The sequence below is a fragment of the Salmo salar genome, chromosome ssa10 (genome assembly GCF_905237065.1).
Source record: "Salmo salar chromosome ssa10, Ssal_v3.1, whole genome shotgun sequence".
NCBI lineage: Eukaryota > Metazoa > Chordata > Actinopteri > Salmoniformes > Salmonidae > Salmo > Salmo salar.
This window is the reverse complement of record NC_059451.1, coordinates 59,879,373-59,900,032: the sequence shown is the minus strand read 5'-3', so window position 1 is coordinate 59,900,032 and position 20,660 is coordinate 59,879,373. Positions and strand designations below refer to the sequence as shown.

The 20,660-nt window shown below is 51.6% G+C and overlaps 3 non-coding genes and 4 pseudogenes across 3 annotated transcripts; all 7 read left to right on the top strand.

Moving 5' to 3' along the window:
• The first annotated feature begins 519 nt into the window (after nt 1-519).
• On the top strand, nt 520-697 carry LOC123724734 (uncharacterized; annotated as a pseudogene).
• A 598-nt stretch (nt 698-1,295) lies between these two features.
• LOC123724795 (U5 spliceosomal RNA) lies at nt 1,296-1,412 on the top strand. Its single transcript, XR_006757272.1, has one exon. It is a non-coding gene; the product is annotated as a U5 spliceosomal RNA (small nuclear RNA).
• Nucleotides 1,413-3,621: 2,209 nt separating this feature from the next.
• Nucleotides 3,622-3,799, top strand: LOC123724760 (uncharacterized; annotated as a pseudogene).
• Nucleotides 3,800-7,827: 4,028 nt separating this feature from the next.
• LOC123724740 (uncharacterized) lies at nt 7,828-8,003 on the top strand (annotated as a pseudogene).
• Nucleotides 8,004-8,610: 607 nt separating this feature from the next.
• On the top strand, nt 8,611-8,727 carry LOC123724794 (U5 spliceosomal RNA). The gene has a single exon (XR_006757271.1). It is a non-coding gene; the product is annotated as a U5 spliceosomal RNA (small nuclear RNA).
• A 5,698-nt stretch (nt 8,728-14,425) lies between these two features.
• On the top strand, nt 14,426-14,603 carry LOC123724700 (uncharacterized; annotated as a pseudogene).
• Nucleotides 14,604-15,285: 682 nt separating this feature from the next.
• LOC123724792 (U5 spliceosomal RNA) lies at nt 15,286-15,402 on the top strand. Its single transcript, XR_006757269.1, has one exon. It is a non-coding gene; the product is annotated as a U5 spliceosomal RNA (small nuclear RNA).
• The last annotated feature ends 5,258 nt before the right edge of the window (nt 15,403-20,660 follow it).

Genomic DNA, 20,660 nt, shown 5'->3' with positions numbered 1-20,660 from the left:
TTGGGACTGTGCCATTGCCGGAGTAGTATGGGCGAAGGCACGGGTGTTGTTAGGAAGGGTTAGAGGTGATTTTGTTTTGACGTGGAGCTAGGCTAGAGAGAGGTGTAGGGAGAGCGAGGGGCACGGATAGGGATAGGTTTCTGCTCTGGCTTCTCATGAGCCTCTTTAAGCGGGGGCTGTGGGAAGCCAGGCAGAACATGGTCAAGACAGGGGAGAGATTGGGGGTGGAAGGAATAGTGAGGAGGGTGGAAGGAGATTTGAGGGGAGGATGAAGAGGGAGGAGAGGAAGTGGGGCAGCATGCTGCACGGGAGAGATGGAAGGGGGGATTAGGGCTGGGGTTATTTTAGATTAGGGACGGGGAGATAGGAAAGTTAGTGTTTAGGATGACGGGGAGGGATGATGCTCCCCCTGAGTTTTTGTTTTGGGTTTTTCATTTGTTTTGTGAATTAAAAATACCATTATTGATTTAGTTTGAATGAAAATTTTGATTTTGTATGGTATGAATGGTATGGATTGTAATAAATTATTTTCTAAAAAAAAAAAATCTGTTCTTATCAGTTTAATATCTGATACGTCCCCCATCGGGGGACTACATATTAAATGGATTTTTCGAACAGGGAGTCGGAAATGGGGCTTGCTCCGTCCGCTCCACGCATCGACCCGTATTGCAGTACCTCCGGGAACGGTGCAACACTTTTCTCCCATTGTCAAGGAAAAAGAAATACACCAAATCTATGTAAAACAGCTAGCAGAAGAAGAGAAGGAATGAAAAAGAAGAATCATCCAAACTGAAACAAGTGCGAAGCCCCCTTCATGGGGGTCCCCCGTTTTCCCGCCATTTTACTAAAAAAAAAAAAAATACATTGGCCAGGAGCCCCCAGAGTGTGTGTGTGTGTGTGTGTGTGTGTGTGTGTGTGTGTGTGTGTGTGTGTGTGTGTGTTTTTGAGCCCCCCCAAAAAATACAATCACTTCACCAGGATTGTGTGTGTGTGTGTGTGTGTGTGTGTGTGTGTGTGTGTGTGTGTTTTGAGCCCCCCCAAAAATACAATCACTTCACCAGGATTGTGTGTGTGTGTTTTTGAGCCCCCAAAAATACAATCACTTCACCAGGATTGTCTGTCTGTCTGTCTGTCTGTCTGTCTGTCTGTCTGTCTGTCTGTCTGTCTGTCTGTCTGTCTGTGACTTTTTACCCACAGCCCTCGAAAACTTGGAAGAGTGGGTTCGGGGACCACCCGCGGGGACCCGGCCTAGAGTGCACCGTGTGTGTCTCGGGCCCCGACCTCTGACTTCCATACGACTCTGGTTTCTCTTCATTACGCACAAGCCTTTCGCCTTTTACTAAAGACTTCCGTGGAGAGGAACACTTACGAGTTCAACGTATTTTTGGAAGGGCTTTGCTTCTGGCAGAGCCCGGTATCTTGTTTCAAGAGAAATTGACAGAGATGACGCCGAGACTTTTTGCTCAGGCGTTTGACTTGAAGCCGGCTGACCGACCGGCGTATTTTTTTCCACTCAAAGTAGTCGCTCCGGGCAATTGAGTTCAAGCCCGACGATGACTGGTGTATTTGCCGGGCATTGAACAAATAGTCGCACTAGGATTAAAGAGCTAGTGACCTAACGACGCATTAGCGACTTTTAAAAAAAAACACACCCGCCTGTCACCAGGGAAGCGTTGGGTGAGGAGGAGCCAACTTTTGCCAAACCGATGAGGTCTGCCGAGGCCCCGGGACCCGGCGGGTGCAGGGGTCAATTTGTGGGTTATCGCTTCTCGGCCTTTTGGCTCAGATCAAGCTTGGTACCGAGGTGCCCCAAAGCCCGCTGAGCCAAAAGGTCGAAGGAAGCGGAGGAGGATTTTCGCTTCCTTTTGAAGAGAGTTTTTTCATAGAACAGGACGAGAAGATACCGGGTCGGACTGGCCAATACGGTGAGATTTGCGTGGAAGGATAAGGAGGTGGAGCAATTGGGAGGGAAACGTTCGGGAGAACCATCCTGATGGGTTTGCTCAAGCTTGAGGTAAAGATGTTTTATGCCTCCAGGATAATCCAAGGGGGAGTTTTGATGTGACGTTCAACGGAGGAGAGGCATGAGGAGAGTATGAGGAAGAGAGGATGGAGAAGGAAGACCTATGTGTCACTATGCGGTGAAGAGCCTGCAAAGGCCAATTTTAGGTTGTGGTCACTAAGTATACAACCCCATCGTGAAGGAAGAAGAGGGTGAGGACCTTTCTGCGGTATATGGACAACACCTCCTCAGGAAGGCTCCTCAAGGACTCACTAGGGTTTTGGACTGGGAAGAGAGGGTATCAGGCCCTTCTCAGAGAAGACCCGGGGCTGGGAGGCTACCTCCATCCTCCGGCGATGTTCTCCTGGGGGCTGACAGGGGACGTTGTTATGCACGTCAGCCCCCCGTTCTGCGCGTTGTATGGCCTACGGTCATATCCTCGCCTCGTGCAGCACAGAAAATGCAGGTATTGTGGATCTGCCGAGCACGGCGAGAAACTGTGACGCGCCGAAGGCATGTCACGGGTGTGGCATGCTGACGCACCTGTGGCGTGAGCCCGGCGCGTCAGAGGTCATACGCTGTCTGCAGCAGGGAGCGAGCGGAGGATGGGGGAAGAAAGGAGAGGGACAAGAGGAAAGAAAAGGCACGGAGGAAAAGGACACAGTGCGGGAGGAGAAGAGCGGCAGCGGGAGAAGAGAGAAAGAAAGAAATGGACTTGGTGGAACCAGAAGACGGAAGGCTAAGGAGAGGAGGAGCAGAGGAGGAAAGAGACAGGAGGGTGGAGGGGCTGGAGAAGACGGTGGTGGAGAAGAAGGGGACGGAGAAGGCAATAGAGAGGAGGAGACAGGGAAGACGGCGGAGGAAGAGAAAGAGAGAAAAGAGAGGAGACAGAGAAGGCAGTGGTGGCGGGACCAGAAGGAGAGGGAGTAAAGGAGTGGGGGACAGTAAAGTGAAGATCACGAGAGAGGAGCTGAGGGAGATGGTAGGGGGGCTGACGGACACGGTGAATGACGCGGTGGGGGCTGACGGACGCAGATAGGGGATGTTTCGGCTGCGCCCTCCACCGATAAAAAGACCTAAAAAGTGGGAGCGTAAGGACAGCAGGAGGAGGAAGGCTGGTAAGGGGGTAGGGCGGGGAGAGGATGCGGGGCCCTCATGGGCTCCTCCTCTTCTTGCTCTTCACACCCCTGGCTGAGCTGGACCTTCCAGGCATTGCTCAGGTTGGGGGACGGAGGAAGGTGGTAATTTTCTTTGTTTGAGGGCATGGGGTGCTCGGGCCAGAGTCAGGGAGGAGGGCGGGTGATAGATTTAAGTGGGGGCACAAGACAGAGTGTTCGCTTGTGCCGGGCACTGATTCTGTATCCAGGGGAGAGGGGATGGTGGCCACGTGGAGCGTCAGGAGTGGAGGGGAGGCGGTCCCTATCGGTCGGGAGGATGGGGGTGAGTTTATTTGGATTTTTTTGTTGTTAGTATGGGTTTGGTTTGTAGGTGAGAAGGGGAGGGAAGATGTTTTCCCGGGTCTTTGTTTAAGGGTTTTGGTTTGTGAATTATTATAAATGCCTAGTTATGATTTTGATTGGAATATATGGTTTTGTATTGAACGGCACAGAAAGTAATAAATATATTTTGTAAAAAAAAAAAAAAATCTGTTCTTATCAGTTTAATATCGATACGTCCCCCCCATCGGGACTACATAAAATGGATTTTTCGAACAGGGAGTCGGAAATGGGGCTTGCTCCGTCCGCTCCACGCAATCGACCCGGTATTGCAGTACCTCCGGAAAATGGTGCAACACTTTTCTCCCATTGTCAAGGAAAAAGAAATACACCAAATCTATGTAAAACAGCTAGCAGAAGAAGAGGAGATGAAGAACACAGGGAGGCCTTTTGGGGGCCATCTCCAACCGCTTCACAGTGCTGAACTTGATACCGGGGAGATGAAGGTTCAGATGTGGGGGGCCGAGACACAGGATTCTGTTATCTTGAAGGTTCCTGCATTAGCAGCCTCTGGAAGCCTCGGTGGGGAGGGTCAGGGAGCAGGTCCCAGGGATCGCTTTGGTTCTGCGCCCTGGACAGGCACCATCGGAGATGAACACCAATCCCGAGGAGGCCTCACTGGACTGTGCACAGGTACTGTCATTGGGGAGACCCACACTTCCAGTCCTGGGGAAGAGTCGCTTGGTCTGCGGACAGGTATCAGCTTGTGTGAACTTTCTTCCCAGCCCTGAACGCTTCGGCACCAGGAAGTACCACGCCGTAACAGTGACCGGTACCTGGAAGGGTGAGTGACATGGATGGGGAAGGCTCCCATCTGACAGACTGTGTATGGAGACGCTGGGTGATCTTGCTTATTTCCTTGTTTATTTCTTATGGCACTTTTCACAGTAATAACAGTAAATGTAAGGGATTAAGGGATATGGGGAAGAGAGAAGGAGGGTGTTTCAGCACCTTTCCTGTGTGTCTCCCTTCCAGGTTTGTTTTCTAAGCAAGAAGTTCATTTAAGGATGGTGGGGATGTTCCTGTTTTTTCAAAGGAGTGGCTGGTAAGGGAGAGTCCATAGATGGGGGATAGGGGGGGTGCACTCCTCTGGGGTGGGTATTTTGTTTGGGGATAGGACTTTTGTGTGGTGGACCTTTTCTGTTATACAGGAGTGGTTTCAGTGGTTGATGCAAATTGAGGGGGGGCTAAGCTTCGTTTTATTAACATTTATGCACCTGCAGAGCCTCGAGAGGTAGAAAAGATCTTTTTTTGGCTCTGCCAGATATTTGTGTTACTGCTAACCGAACTGTGGTTTTGGGGGATTTCAATGTTTCAAATGTACGGGGACTTTAGCCTTCCCTATTTGGTTTCTGTGGTTAAAGATTTTCTTTTAGGACTCCTTCAGAGTCTGCGACTCCCAAGTGTGGGTGTGGCGAGTTATGGCAACTAAAGGTCTCCTGAGCCGATAGATTTCATTTTTTACCTACCAGCACATCGCAAGTCACTGCTTCTCCGTTCTGGTTTTCTGACCATTGCCAAGTCCAGGTAGTGTTCTCGGCAGACGCCAATACAGAGGGTTTTGGAAACAAATTCTTAATTTTGGGGTTGATCTTTCAGGGAGGCTTTTAGATCCCATTAAGTGATTTATGGGGAACCTCGCCTTTTTTGGCTCCCTAGTTGAATGGTGGGAGGCGTAGGGAAGCGCAATGTGCGCACCCCGGCTATTTCGCACTGTGTCGCTAAGGCCCGAGCAGACAGGGAGTTTTCGCTAAGCTTAGGCCATTTTCGGACTGCTTTGGTGTCAGCCGAATAAGAAGGGTGAGGGGGAGGGATGTGGAGAGGATGGAGGTTTTAAAAAGTAAGTTGGGCCTGTATTTTCGTGGTAAGGCCAGGGACTTTCTTTTAGGTGTCAATCGAGATAAGTTCGAGTTTGGTGAGGCTAGCAGTTCATATTTTTTCAAACAGGTAAAAGCTGCCCATGCCAAAGCAGTTATTGCTCAGCTGCGAACAGAAAAGGGAAAATGGTATCGGACCCAAAGGGGATGGTGTGTGGAAGCAGCGCTTATCTTACCAAGAGTCCCTTTAGGAAAGGATAGATGGGTCGAAAGAACACGTCTTTCTGGGGTTTTTGAGGAAAAAGGTTCCCCGGAGGAAGCCTCTGATCTCGGGACGTCTTTCGAGGTTGAGGCTGCCGCGGGGTTTACCAACTAACAAAGTGCCAGGTCACTATGGGCTTCCCCGGGAGTTTTATGTTACCTTTGGGAGAGATTTTGGGCAGAGATTTTCTTGTTGGTAGATATATGTATATGATTCAGGGCTCCTGGGGTCTTCAATGAGGGAGGAATTTTGACGCTGCTTTACAAGAAAGGGGAAAGGGACAACCTACTGGGGAATTACAGGCCCATTACGCTACTGTGTGCAGACTATAAGGTGGTAGCCCGTGTCCTTGCGGGTCGCGATGAAGGCTCTGGGCCCCATGTCATACATGAGTACCAGAAATTCCGTGGTGGAGGAGGTCCAGCTGCCAATGGAACCTGAGTCTGGTGAGGGACTGTATTGCTTGGGCCCAGGACAGAGGGGTGCACCCCCATGTTGGTGGGCTTTGTATTACGGAAAAGGCTTTATTAAGGTGCACCATGCCGTGGGTTCCTCTTTCTTCAGTGTTGGAAAGGATGGCCTTTGGGGGCTGGGCTTATGAGGGGTGGGTGGAGATTCTATACAACTGCAGTGGGAAGTAGGGTTTTGGTAAATGGGCATGCAGGAGAGGTGGTTCCTCAGCAGACTGGGGTACGTCAAGGCTGCCCGTTGTCTCCACTGCTCTTTGTGTTGTATATGGAGCCGCCTGGCAGCAGCTATCTCGGGCAGATGCACGTATTAGGCCTCCGCCCCTGGTGGGGGCTCTTCAGAGGTCAAGATCTCCCAGCATGGACGACATGACTTTTGTTGTTTCTGACACATCCGGGAGGGGAGTGTCGCCAGGGCGCGTGGAGGTCCTGGGGGAGTTCGGACTGGCATCCGGGGCTAGGGCCGAACCTGGGGAAATCCTCAGTCAAGTTTTTTGGACCATGGGGCAGAAGAGAGGAAGGTCTCAAAGTAGCCTCCCGCCTCTGCTCGGGGCCTATGGGAGGGTCCCGGGAGTGGACTTAAAGCACAGGTAGTGAGGAATCAACTGGGGCAGAGGATCACAAAAGCCCCATCGTGGCCCTCTGAAAAGCCTTTATTGCTCTTTCTATGAGTGGATGGTTCCTAGTCATTAAAGCAGACATTCTTTCCGTCCCCTTGGTTTTATTTGGCCTTATGTTTTTCCTTTTACCTCCTCGTTACAGGAAGGATTTAGTGCAATCCATTTTTCTTTTTGTTTTGTCAGGCTATGAGTATATGCAAGGGACTGGATGTGCAACTGTGAAGGAGGGAGGAAGGGGAGTCCCAGATCCTCTGAAGTTAGACACTATTTTCTTTTCTTCTCATTATGTGTCTGGTTAACCCTTTGCAACCAGGTTACAAGGTTTTTGCTTTGTTTTGGCCATTCTTCCCTGCGGAGTGTCATTGAGTAAATGTTCTACGACATATTAATGAATAAACGCCATACGCCGCGTGCGTGCGTGTAACGTGTGTGCACAACAGCCTGGGACAACTCTCGACCTAGGCGGAACAGCTCCGTCACTTTTGGACCATGCGGCCAAGTGGCTGCAGTCAAGCACACGAGTTGAAGTCGCCAGTAGGGTTTAGGCGGATCACTAGCCCTTTTAGCAGGACCTTGGTGCTAAGTCGGCCCTGTCGGTGGGTACCGGCCGGCGGTCTGGGAATTCAGGCACAAGGCCTCAACAGGCTCGAAGGACCTGAATTGGTTGGCATCCACGGTGCTGCCATGGTCCTTTACAGGCACCCAAAGCTCGATCCCCACCTCCCAAGGTCCAGGCTTGAGGGAGGAGACTGTGCGCCATGTCTTTTTTGGGACTGTGCCATTGCCAGGAGGGTATGGGGGTTGGGCTTGTTAGGTGGGGATTTTATTTTGACTAGGTTAGAGAGAGAGGTGTAGGGAGAGGGAGGGGATATTTTCTATCTGGCTTCTCATGATCTTTCGCTTGGGAGGCAGACTGTGTCAAGGGAAAAGTTTTGGTTAAATCAATGTGGACTGGGGAGTGGGTGGAGGGTAAGAGGGTTAGAGGGACGAGGATAAAGGGAGAGTGGAAAATACGGCTTCCATGTAAGGAACGGGAAGTATTGAGTAGTTGAGTGGTTGGATAAGTGTGTACTGTTTGTTTTGGATTTGTGGTTTTTTTAAATACCATTATTTGAGTTTGAAGGAATTATGATTGTAAAGTTTAATGAATGGTATTGAACGAAATAAAAAAAAATACAAAAAAAATATCTGTTCTTATCAGTTTAATATCGATACGTCCCCCATCGGGGGACTACATATTAAATGGATTTTTCGAACAGGGAGTCGGAAATGGGGCTTGCTCCGTCCGCTCCACGCATCGACCCGGTATTGCAGTACCTCCGGGAATGGTGCAACACTTTTCTCCCATTGTCAAGGAAAAAGAAATACACCAAATCTATGTAAAACAGCTAGCAGAAGAAGAGAAGGAATGAAAAAGAAGAATCATCCAAACTGAAACAAGTGCGAAGCCCCCTTCATGGGGGTCCCCCGTTTTCCCGCCATTTTACTTAAAAAAAAAAAATAAAAAACATTGGCCAGGAGATGTGTGTGTGTGTGTGTGTGTGTGTGTGTGTGTGTGTGTGTGTGTGTGTGTGTGTTTTTGAGCCCCCCAAAAAAATACAATCACTTCACCAGGATTGTGTGTGTGTGTGTGTGTGTGTGTGTGTGTGTGTTTGTGTGTGTGTGTGTGTTTTTGAGCCCCCCCAAAAAATACAATCACTTCACCAGGATTGTGTGTGTGTGTGTGTTGTTTTTGAGCCCCCCCCAAAAAATACAATCACTTCACCAGGATTGTCTGTCTGTCTGTCTGTCTGTCTGTCTGTCTGTCTGTCTGTCTGTCTGTCTGTCTGTCTGTGACTTTTTACCCACAGCCCTCGAAAACTTGGAAGAGTGGGTTCGGGGACCACCCGGGGACCCGGCCTAGAGTGCACCGTGTGTGTCTCGGGCCCCGACCTCTGACTTCCATACGACTCTGGTTTCTCTTCATTACGCACAAGCCTTTCGCCTTTTACTAAAGACTTCCGTGGAGAGGAACACTTACGAGTTCAACGTATTTTTGGAAGGGCTTTGCTTCTGGCAGAGCCCGGTATCTTGTTTCAAGAGAAATTGACAGAGATGACGCCGAGACTTTTGCTCAGGCGTTTGACTTGAAGCCGGCTGACCGACCGGCGTATTTTTCCACTCAAAGTAGTCGCTCGGGCAATTGAGTTCAAGCCCGACGATGACTGGTGTATTTGCCGGGCATTGAACAAATAGTCGCACTAGGATTAAAGAGCTAGTGACCTAACGACGCATTAGCGACTTTTAAAAAAAAACACACCCGCCTGTCACCAGGGAAGCGTTGGGTGAGGAGGAGCCAACTTTTGCCAAACCGATGAGGTCTGCCGAGGCCCCCGGGGGCCCGGCGGGTGCAGGGGTCAATTTGTGGGTTATCGCTTCTCGGCCTTTTGGCTCAGATCAAGCTTGGTACCGAGGTGCCCCAGAGCTCGCTGAGTCAGAAGGTCGAAGACGGAGAGCGGTAACATTTTTGAGTGGGAAAATCCTTTTTTTCATCTCAGTCCCGGATTTTTTTTTGGCTTCTTTAAAAAAAAGAGAGTTTATTTTGTTTTTGATTGAGAAGAGTGTCATTGTCCAGGGTGGAAATGGCACGCAACTCTTCCAGCAAGGGGATGCCAGGAACCGGTTTGGCGAACACAGTGCGATTCGCTTGGAGGAACAAAGAGATGGAGCAATTTGAAAGAGAGACTTTTGGGAGAACCATTCTTATGGGGATCCTGAAGTTGGAGGTGAAGGACGTGCTATGCCTCCAAGCGAATCCAATGGAGGGAGCGTACGATGTGACGCTGCACAAGGAGGAGAAGCACGAAGAAGTGTTGAAGAAGGTGAGAGAGCTTGGGAAAGAGAAACCCCTGTGCCATTACGAGGTGACCAGCCTGGCTAAGAACAATTTCAGGGTGGTCACCATAAATATGTACAATCCGCATGTGAAGGATGAGGAGGTGAGGGCCTTTCTGGGGAGGTACGCTGACAACGTCTCCTCAGCGAGGCACCTCAGGGACTCCCTGGGATTCTGGAACGGAAGGAGAGGGTTCCAGGTCCTTCTCAGGGAGGACCCGAAGGGGATTGGTGGCTACCTCCATCCCCGGCAATGTTCTCCCTGGGGGCTGACAGGGGGACATTGTTTTATGCCCGTCAGCCTCCGTTCTGCAGGCGTTGTATGGCCTACGGTCATGTCCTGGCCTCGTGCAACACCAGGAAGTGCAGGTTCTGTGGGTCGGGGAGAGCACGAGGCCAAGGACTGTGACGAGCCCAAGGCTTGCCACGGGTGTGGCGCGTCAACACACCTGTGGCGTGATTGCCCGGCTCGTCAAAGGTCATCACGCGTCTGCAGCTGGAGGGGGAGCGGGGGATGGGGGAAGAAGAGAAAGGAAGGATGCGGAAGACAGTAATGGCACAGGGGAGAAGACAGGACGGGAAGAGGGCGAGAGGAAGGAGGCGGAAGGAGGTGAAGGAGCAGAGAAGAAGCCTGGAACAGTGGAGAGAGCGGAGGCGGAGGTGGAGGAGGGAACAGTGACGGAAATGGAGGGAGAAGCGAGGACAGGACCAGAAGAAGGAGCGGGAAGAGAGGAGGGAAGGAGTGGGGGGACAGCATGTCGAGCGCCCTCGTTGAAGAGTTAAGGGGAATGGTGGAGGAGCTGGCGGAGAGGGGGGAGTGGTGATTCTCCGCTGCCTCCAACGCCTAAGAAGAAAGGGAAAAGGAGGGGGGGCTCGGCATGCTGTGAGAGGGAGGGGGGGTGTGGAGGGGGAGGCCAAGCGTGGGATGGGGGGAGGGAAGAACGGCCCTGTCCTCGCTGTTTTCCTCAGCCCCTCAACAGCTGGTGGAGGGTGACTCCCAGGGCGTGGCGCTGGGCTGGGTGTCTGAGGGGGATCTCAACTCCTGCTTGGGGAGATGGGGTCCCCTGCTCTCGACCTCAGTCCAGCAGCCTACAGGAGAGAGAGGAACGAAGGGTGTTGGTGGGGAACCCAGGATGCAGGACACTCCAAGGCCTAACACCATACCTGCATCCTGGGTTGGAGAGATGGAGGAGGACGGGGGGACGTCAGGAGAGGAGAAGACGTCCCCGCCGGATGAGTCGAAGCAGGGGAGCATCGGGTGAGTCTCCTGTTTTTTTTTGGTTATTTTGGGGTTTCATTTCATTGATGTAAGGTTTTTATTTTAATTTTAAATGACATTTTCTGTTAATATTTTTAGTTTAAATGTAAGGGGTTTAAGGGATTTTGTTAAGAGGAGGGCGGTTTTTAGTTTTTTGGAAGGGGTGGGTTTTGATGTTTGTTTTTTACAGGAGGTTCACCTGAGGGATGGAGGGGATGTCGTCAGGTTTAGTAGGGAGTGGGGTAAGGGGGAGTCAGTTTGGGGTATAGGTGGGGTGCATTCTACAGGGGTGGGGATTTTGTTTGGGAATAGGGAGGTGAAGGTGGAGGGATCTTTTGTTGTAATGCAGGGGAGGGTGTTGGGGGTGGATGTCACTTTTAGGGATAGTAGGTATAGGTTAGTGGTGGTGTATGGGCCACAGGTGGCGGCAGACAGGAGGGAGATGGTGGACTGTCTGACGCCCCTGTGTGTTACAAATAGGCACTTAGTGATAGGGGGGGGATTTTAATATAGATTTAGGGGTAGGGGGAGATAGTAGTGCAGGCGCCATCACCGGGCTAATGGCTTGCCATGGTCTGGTTGATGGAGGCCTGCACTCTACTCCGACAATGGCTGGTCCCACATGGCGCAACTCCCGGGGGGTTGCGCGGAGGCTCGACTACATTTTCCTATCTAGGTCTTTGGGTCAGTTGTCTGGGCGGCTGTTGCCTGTGTCCTTCTCAGATCACGACGGGGTGCTCCTGCAGGTGGGGTCGCCAGTCTGCCTCTTCGGTAGGGGGTACTGGAAATTAGATCGGGATGTGCTGGAGGAGCAAGCTTTCGTTGACACCTTTTTTGGTTTCTTTCGGGGGCTTGAAGGCCTCCGGTCCATGTGCGAGGGGGTGTTAGAGTGGTGGGATTTAGTTAAGGTAAGGATTAGGGCTTTTATAATAGGATATTGTAAGAGGAAAAAAAGGGAGGAAAGGAGGGAGGTGGATCGTATCCAAAGGTTGCTCGAACTCGAGTACGAGGCAGGCAACCTCGGCGGTTCGTTTGACTGGGAGAGATCCACTGACCTGAAGGCGCAGCTCAGGGAGCTGCAGGAGCGGAAGGCTCGAGCTTTCCTGGAGCGTGCGCATAATGGCTTTCTAGAACATAATGAGACTTGTTCCGCTATGTTCTTTAAGTCGGTTAGGGCCAGACAGAGTAGGAAGATAATGCATGGGGTGAGGAAAGAAGATGGTAGCATAGTTCGAAAACCGGAGGAAATGGTCAGGGTAACAACTGATAATTTCCGAGGTTTATTTAAAGAGAGGGTAATAGATGTAGAGCAGGGAAATGTGTTTTTAGAACACTTGTCCCGGCGATTGCCGGAGGACATTAGAGATGTGATGGAGGCTCAGATCTCCCTCGAGGAGGTTGAGAGTGCTCTCAGGAGGATGGGAAAAGGGAAGGTGCCTGGGATGGATGGGCTGCCGGCCGAGTTTTACCTCAAGTTTTGGGGTATACTTGGACCAGTGGTCCTCGAAGTCTTGAAGGCCATCCTTGAGACGGGGGTCCCGGGGGATCAATGGCGGTCGGTGTGCTGTCACTTCTTTATAAGAAGGGGAAGCAACTGACCTTGGCAACTGGCGGCCGTTGACCATGCTGTGCGTAGATTACAAGCTACTTGCAAAGGTTTTAGCAGACCGGTTACGCACAGCCCTTCCCTACGTCGTCCATGAGGATCAGACGTGCGGGGTAGAGGGTTCGCCGATCAGATGGAACCTACAGTTGATCAGGGACTCCATCGCTTGGGTAGAAGATAGGGGCTGCCTTTAATGGTAGCAGCGCTAGATCAGGCAAAAGCCTTTGATCGCGTGAATAGATCCTTTCTATTCAGGGTGTTAGGTAGATTAGGATTTGGGGAGAAGTTTATAGGATGGATCCGTACATTATATGTCGGGGCAGGGTGCCGAGTTAGCGTAAACAGTCACTTAGGTGACGTTTTTGACCTCTCGTCTGGGGTTAGGCAGGGATGCCCGCTCTCGGCTCTCCTCTTCGTTCTGTACATGGAGCCTCTGGGGGCTGCCATTAGGGCAGACACAGGGGTGGAGGGCTTGCTGATCCCTGGAAGTGGCGGTCTCCGTGTCAAGTTGACACAGTATGCCGACGACACATCCTTGCTGCTTTGCAAGGACTCGTGCCTGACAAGGTCCCTTGCCATTATTGGGGATTTCACCCGAGCGTCGGGGGCGGTTCTTAACCACGCGAAGTCTTCCGTTAAGTTTTTCGGAAGATGGAGTGGTAGGACGGATGTGCCCGGAGGGTTATCTCTCTGTAACGGGGCCCTGAGGATACTCGGGGTCCATTTTGAGACCTCCGGCTCAGCGACGCTGAACTGGAACATGGGCATCGCAGTGGTACAGAGGAAGCTAGAGATGTGGAGGGCTAGGTCGTTGTCCTTTTAGGCAAGGTCCTGGTTCTCAAGGTGGATGTATTGCCATCTCTATTGTACTTGGCGTACATCTACCCATTGCCGGCTTGTCTTCGGAGGCATCTAGTGAGGCTGGTGTTTCAGTTCATGTGGGGTGGCAGGTACGAGTGGGTCGCCAGGGCACGCATGATCTGTCCCATCGGGGAGGGAGGTAGGGGGTACCACATCTCCCCCTCAAGCTGGACGCAATTTTTGTTTCTTTTCTGTTGACGGAGCTTGCTCAGCCAGTACTACACCCGTCCGGTTACCTCCTGCGGGTGTTCTTCTCGTATCAGGCGAGAAGCGTAATGGTGTGGTCTAACACGGGTCCTCGGGCGGAACAGCTGCCGTGGCACTTTGGCCATGCGGCCAAGTGGCTGCGTGCACACCCCGAGGTTGAAGTCGCCCGAGTAGGTTTAGACCACAGGCACCTGTACGAGGAGGTCAGGCGGGCAGTAAGTCCAGCACCTGTGGTGGGCATCCCGGCGGTGGTCTGGGAGGGGAGTGCAGGCGCGGGGTCTAGACAACAGGCTCAAGGACCTGAATTGGTTGAGCCTCCACAAGTGTTTGCCGGTACGCTCCACCATGTACCGGCATAGCTTGGCGCGATCCCCCACCTGTCCAAGACTTTCTTGTGGCAGGGAGGAGACTGTGCGCCATGTCTTTTGGGACTGTGCCATTGCCGGAGTAGTATGGGCAAAGGCACGGGTGTTGTTAGGAAGGGTTAGAGGGGATTTTGTTTTGACTTGGGCTAGGTTAGAGAGAGGTGTAGGGAGAGCGAGGGGGACGGATAGGGATAGGTTTCTGCTCTGGCTTCTCATGAGCCTCTTTAAGCGAGGGCTGTGGGAAGCCAGGCAGAACATGGTCAAGACAGGGAGAGATTGGGGGGTGGAAGGAATAGTGAGGAGGGTGGAAGGAGATTTGAGGGGGAGGATGAAGAGGGAGGAGACGAAGTGGGGGCAGCATGCTGCCCGGGAGAGATGGAAGGGGGGATTAGGGCTGGGGTTATTTTAGATTAGGGACGGGAAGATAGGGAAAGTTAGTGTTTAGGATGACGGGGAGGGATGATGCTCCCCTGAGTTTTTTGTTTTGGGTTTTCGTTTGGTTTGTGAATTAAAAAATGCCATTATTATTTGCGTTTGAATGGAGTGTATGATTTTGTGTTGTATTGTATGAATGGCATTGAATGTAATAAATTATTTTTTCTAAAAAAAAAAAAATCTGTTCTTATCAGTTTAATATCTGATACGTCCCCCATCGGGGGACTACATATTAAATGGATTTTTCGAACAGGGAGTCGGAAATGGGGCTTGCTCCGTCCGCTCCACGCATCGACCCGGTATTGCAGTACCTCCGGGAACGGTGCAACACTTTTCTCCCATTGTCAAGGAAAAAGAAATACACCAAGTCTATGTAAAACAGCTAGCAGAAGAAGAGAAGGAATGAAAAAGAAGAATCATCCAAACTGAAACAAGTGCGAAGCCCCCTTCATGGGGGTCCCCGTTTTCCCGCCATTTTACTTTAAAAAAAAAATACATTGGCCAGGAGTGTGTGTGTGTGTGTGTGTGTGTGTGTGTGTGTGTGTGTGTGTGTTTTTGAGCCCCCCAAAAAATACAATCACTTCACCAGGATTGTTTGTGTGTGTGTGTGTGTGTGTGTGTGTGTGTGTGTGTGTGTGTGTGTGTGTGTGTGTGTGTTTTTGAGCCCCCCAAAAAAATACAATCACTTCACCAGGATTGTGTGTGTGTGTGTGTGTGTGTGTGTGTGTGTTTTTGTTTCGGTGTGTTTTGAGCCCCCCCCAAAAAATACAATCACTTCACCAGGATTGTGTGTGTGTGTGTGTGTGTGTGTTTTTGAGCCCCCCCAAAAAATACAATCACTTCACCAGGATTGTCTATCTGTCTGTTGTCTGTCTGTCTGTCTGTCTGTCTGTCTGTCTGTGACTTTTTACCCACAGCCCTCGAAAACTTGGAAGAGTGGGTTCGGGGACCACCCGCGGGGACCCGGCCTAGAGTGCACCGTGTGTGTCTCGGGCCCCGACCTCTGACTTCCATACGACTCTGGTTTCTCTTCATTACGCACAAGCCTTTCGCCTTTTACTAAAGACTTCCGTGGAGAGGAACACTTACGAGTTCAACGTATTTTTGGAAGGGCTTTGCTTCTGGCAGAGCCCGGTATCTTGTTTCAAGAGAAATTGACAGAGATGACGCCGAGACTTTTTGCTCAGGCGTTTGACTTGAAGCCGGCTGACCGACCGGCGTATTTTTTCCACTCAAAGTAGTCGCTCGGGCAATTGAGTTCAAGCCCGACGATGACTGGTGTATTTGCCGGGCATTGAACAAATAGTCGCACTAGGATTAAAGAGCTAGTGACCTAACGACGCATTAGCGACTTTTAAAAAAAACACACCCGCCTGTCACCAGGGAAGCGTTGGGTGAGGAGGAGCCAACTTTTGCCAAACCGATGAGGTCTGCCGAGGCCCCCGGGGGCCCGGCGGGTGCAGGGGTCAATTTGTGGGTTATCGCTTCTCGGCCTTTTGGCTAAGATCAGGTTGGGTACCGAGGTGCCATAACACTCTTAGTCCAAAGCCGATGGCCGGAGGGCAGGATCCACAGTCAGCCAGAGGGGCTGGACTGCGCAATACGTTGCAGTTCGTTTGGAAGAACAAGGGCAAGCAAATTGGCAATAGAGAATGGTTCATCAGGACGGTGATCATTGAAGGGTTAAAGGTGGACCCAGGGCAAGTTTTCTGCTTGCAGCGGAACATGGCGGCGGAGGGCTACGACCTGTCTCTAAATGGCGAGGCCTTGTACAGGCGGTGTATGGACACCTGCAAAGAGAAGGAAGCCAGTGAGCCATTCTCAAACTTTCAGGTTGTCCCCTTGTGCCGGTTGGATCTAAAGGTGATCACCGTGCATATCTACAATCCCTATGTGGGGGATGACAGCATCGTGGCGTTCCTAGGCCGGTTTGGGAAAGTGAGTCCCGGGGTGCGGTACCTAAGGGACGGGTATGGGATCTGGTCAGGGAGGAGGCAATTCCGTGTCGCACTGAACAGAGATCCGGAAGGAGCAGATAAGTTGGTGCACCCACCAGCCTATTTCTCCATTGGAGTGGACCGGGGGTACCTTTTTATTCAGGCCAACCAAGTTTTTGCAGGCACTGCCGTAGCTTCGGTCATTTGGCCACGGGGTGCAATCTGCTGAAGTGCAGAAACTGCGGGAAACCAGGTCACGGGGCAGCCAACTGCAGGGAGGCTCGAGTATGCAATGGCTGTGGGAAGCAGGGCCACTTGTTTAAAGACTGTCCAAATAGGCAACGGACCTATGCGGAGGCAGCCGGTGATGGCCCCGAGGAAGGTGCTGCGGGCTCTCCCCTCCGGCCAATAGAGGAGGTCCTTGAGGAAATCCGAGCGGCAGCAGAGGAGGTGGCGAAAGCCCCAGGGGAAAGTACAGTAAAGGAGGGCAGTCCGAAGGGGACTGTGGAGGAGATGGAACTGCTGACGGGAGCCTGGGAGGATAGTATACTGAGTGAGATGTCAGACGACTCGGCTACCCGAACCCTCTCGCGGAAGATGAGGTCGTCTTCGGGGGGCGGGTCGACTGGATCGGCATCTTCAGACAATGGAGAGTCCGGGAAGGTGTACAAGGGGAAAAGAAAGAAGAGGAGGAGGGTCGCTGGTCGGGTAGCGATGGAAGAACACAGGAGGCCTTTGGTGGCCATCTCCAACCGGTTCACAGTGCTGAATCCTGATACCGGGGATGAAGGGTCAGATGTGGGGGCCGAGACACAGGATTCTGTTATCTTGAAGGTTCCTGCATTAGCAGCCTCTGAAGCCTCGGTGGGGAGGTCTAGGGAGCAGGTCCAGGGGATCTGCTTGGTTCCTGCGCTTCCTGGGACAGGCACCACGGAGATGGACACCAATCCTGAGGAGGCCTCAATGGACTGTGCACAGGTACTGTCAGGGGGAGACCACACTTCCAGTCCTGGGGAAGAGTCGTTGGTCTGCGGACAGGTATCAGCCTGTGTGAACTTTTCCAGCCCTGAACGCTCTTTCGTGGCACCAGGCACGCCGAACAGTGACCGGTACCTGGAAGGGGTGAGTGACAGCGGGATGGGGGAGGCTCCTATCTGACAGACTGTATGGAGACGCTGGGTGATCTTGCTTATTTCCTTGTTTATTTCTTATGGCACTTTTCACAGTAATAACAGTGAATGTAAGGGGATTAAGGGATATGGGGAAGAGAGGAGGGGTGTTTCAGTACCTTTCCTGTGTCTCCTTCCAGGTTTGTTTTCTACAAGAAGTTCATTTAAGGGATATGGGGGATGTTCCTGTTTTTTCAAAGGAGTGGGCGAAGGGAGAGTCCAGATGGGGGATGGGGGGGTGCACTCCTCTGGGGTGGGGATTTTGTTTGGGGATAGGGACTTTTGTGTGGTGGGTTCCTTTTCTGTTATACAGGGGAGGGTTTTAGTGGTTGATGCAGATTGGAGGGGGCGAAGTTTCGTTTTATTAACATTTATGCACCTGCAGAGCCTCGAGGTAGGAAAGATCTTTTTTGGCTCTGCCAGATATTTGTGTTACTAACCGAACTGTGGTTTTGGGGGGGATTTCAATGTCTCTTTCGAAGGTACGGGGGACTTTAGCCTTCCCTATTTGGTTTCTGTGGTTAAAGATTTTTCTTTTAGGGACTCCTTCAGAGTCTGCGACCCCAAGGGGAGGGTATGACATGGGCAAATTCAAGGGGTTCCCGTAGTCGTATAGATTTCATTTTTTTACCTGTATCTGTGCCAATATCGCAAGTCACTGTTTCTCCGGTCTGGTTTTCTGACCATTGCCAAGTCCAGGTAGTGTTCTCGGTAGACGTGCCAATATTTGGAAGAGGGTTTTGGAAATTAAATTCCCAAATTTTGGCGGATCTTTCCTTTAGGGAGGCTTTTAGATCCCATTATGAGCTATGGGGGGACCTCAAGCCCTTTTTTGGCTCCCTAGTTGAATGGTGGGAGTGCGTAAAGCGCAATGTGCGCACCCTGGCTATTTCGCACTGTGTCGCTAAGGCCCGAGCAGACAGGGAGGTTTTTCGGCGGCTTCAGGGGGAGCTGACTGCTTTGGTGTCAGCCGAGAATAAGGGTGAGGTGAGGGATGTGGAGAGGATGGAGGTTTTAAAAAGTAAGTTGGGCCTGTATTTTCAGGGTAAGGCCAGGGACTTTCTCTTTAGGTGTCAACGAGATAAGTTCGAGTTTGGTGAGGCTAGCAGTTCATATTTTTTCAAACAGGTAAAAGCTGCCCATGCCAAAGCAGTTATTGCTCAGCTGCGAACAGAAAAGGGGGAATGGTATCGGACCCAAAGGGGATGGTGGAAGCAGCGTCATCTTTCTACCAAGAGTCCTTTAGGGAAAAGGACATAGATGGGTCGAAAGAACACGTCTTTCTGGGGTTTTTGAGGGAAAAGGTTCCCCCCGGAGGAAGCCTCTGATCTCGATCGCCCTTTCGAGCTTGAGGAGGTTGAGGCTGCTTTGCGGGGTTTACCAACCAACAAAGTGCCAGGTTGCGATGGGCTTCCCCGGGAGTTTTATGTTACCTTTTGGGAGATTTTGGGCAGAGATTTTCTGTTGGTAGTTAAGGCGGTATATGATTCAGGGCTCCTGGGGTCTTCAATGAGGGAGGGGATTTTGACGCTGCTTTACAAGAAAGGGGAAAGGGATAACCTGGGGAATTACAGGCCCATTACGCTACTGTGTGCAGACTATAAGGTGGTAGCCCGTGTCCTTGCGGGCCGCCTAAGGAAGGCTCTGCCCCATGTCATACATGAGGACCAGACCTGTGGGGTGGAGGGGAGGTCCATACAATGGAACCTGAGTCTGGTGAGGGACTGTATTGCTTGGGCCCAGGACAGAGGGGTGCACCTCATGTTGGTGGGCTTAGACATGGAAAAAGCTTTTGATAAGGTGCACCATGGGTTCCTCTTTTCAGTGTTGGAAAGGATGGGTTTTGGGGCTGGGTTTATGAGGTGGGTGGAGATTCTATACACTGCAGTGGGAAGTAGGGTTTTGGTAAATGGGCATGCAGGAGAGGTGGTTCCTCAGCAGACTGGGGTACGTCAAGGCTGCCCGTTGTCTCCACTGCTCTTTGTGTTGTACATGGAGCCGCTGGCAGCAGCCATTCGGGCAGATGCACGTATTAGGGGCCTCCGGCCCCCTGGTGGGGGCTCTTCAGAGGTCAAGATCTCCCAGTATGCGGATGACATGACTTTGTTTCTGACATCCGAGGGGAGTGTCGCCAGGGCGGTGGAGGTCCTGGGGGAGTTCGGACTGGCATCCGGGGCTAGGGTCAACCTGGGGAAATCCTCAGTCAAGTTTTTTGGACCATGGGCAGGGAGAGAGGAAGGCCTCAGTGGCCTCCCGCTCTGCTCGGGGCCTATGAGGGTCCTGGGAGTGGATTTTGAAGTGACAGGTAGTGAGGGAATTAACTGGGGGCAGAGGATCGCGAAAGTGCGCACCAAAGTGGGCCTCTGGAAAGCTCGTCGGCTCTCTATGAGTGGACGGGTTCTAGTCATTAAAGCAGACATTCTTCCGTCCTTGGTTTATTTGGCCTATGTTTTTCCTTTACCTCCTCGTTACAGGAAGGATTTAGTGCGAACCATTTTTTCTTTTGTTTGGGGGGGCTATGAGTATATAAAAAGGGACTGGATGGTGCAATCAGTGGAGGAGGGAGGAAGGGGAGTGCCTGACATCCCTCTGAAGTTAGACACTATTTTCTTTTCTTCAATATGTAAAAGTCTGGTTAACCCTTGTAACCATGGTTACAAGGCTTTTGCTTTGTTTTGGCTATCTTTCCCTCTGCGGAGGTTGATAGCCTGGGACAACTCTCGACCTAAGGCGGAATCCCTCCCAGCTCATTTTGAACATGCGGTGAAGTGGAGCAGAAGGCACACTGAGTGCCAGGAGGGTCTGCTCTGCATGGACCACAGGGCTTTATACAGGACCTTGGTGGCTAAGCGGGGTCCTGTCGGTGTCTATGGGGTAGGGCCGGTGGTATGGCAGGCAATTCAGCAAAAGGGTCTCTCTAACAGGTTGAAGGATCTAAATTGGTTGTGTATACATGGGCGTCTGCCAGTTAGGGAGGTCCTTTACAGGCACGGCCTGTCAAAGGTCAAGATATGCCCAAGGGAAGGGTGTGAAGGCGAGGAGACGCTCCGTCACACTTTTTGGGAGTGCTCCTATGCCAGGAGGGTTTGGGGGATTTGGGCTCCTTCTTCCAGATGCTGGGGATTCTATCCTTTGATGCAATTATGTTGAGGAGGGGTTTGGGGATCAGGAGCGGGAGGGGATCCTTTTTAATCTGGCTCTTGATTTCCTTGGGGAAGGTAGCTCTGTGGGATTCAAGGGCGGTTTTGGTTAAATCCAATGTGGACTGGGGAGTGGGTGGAGTG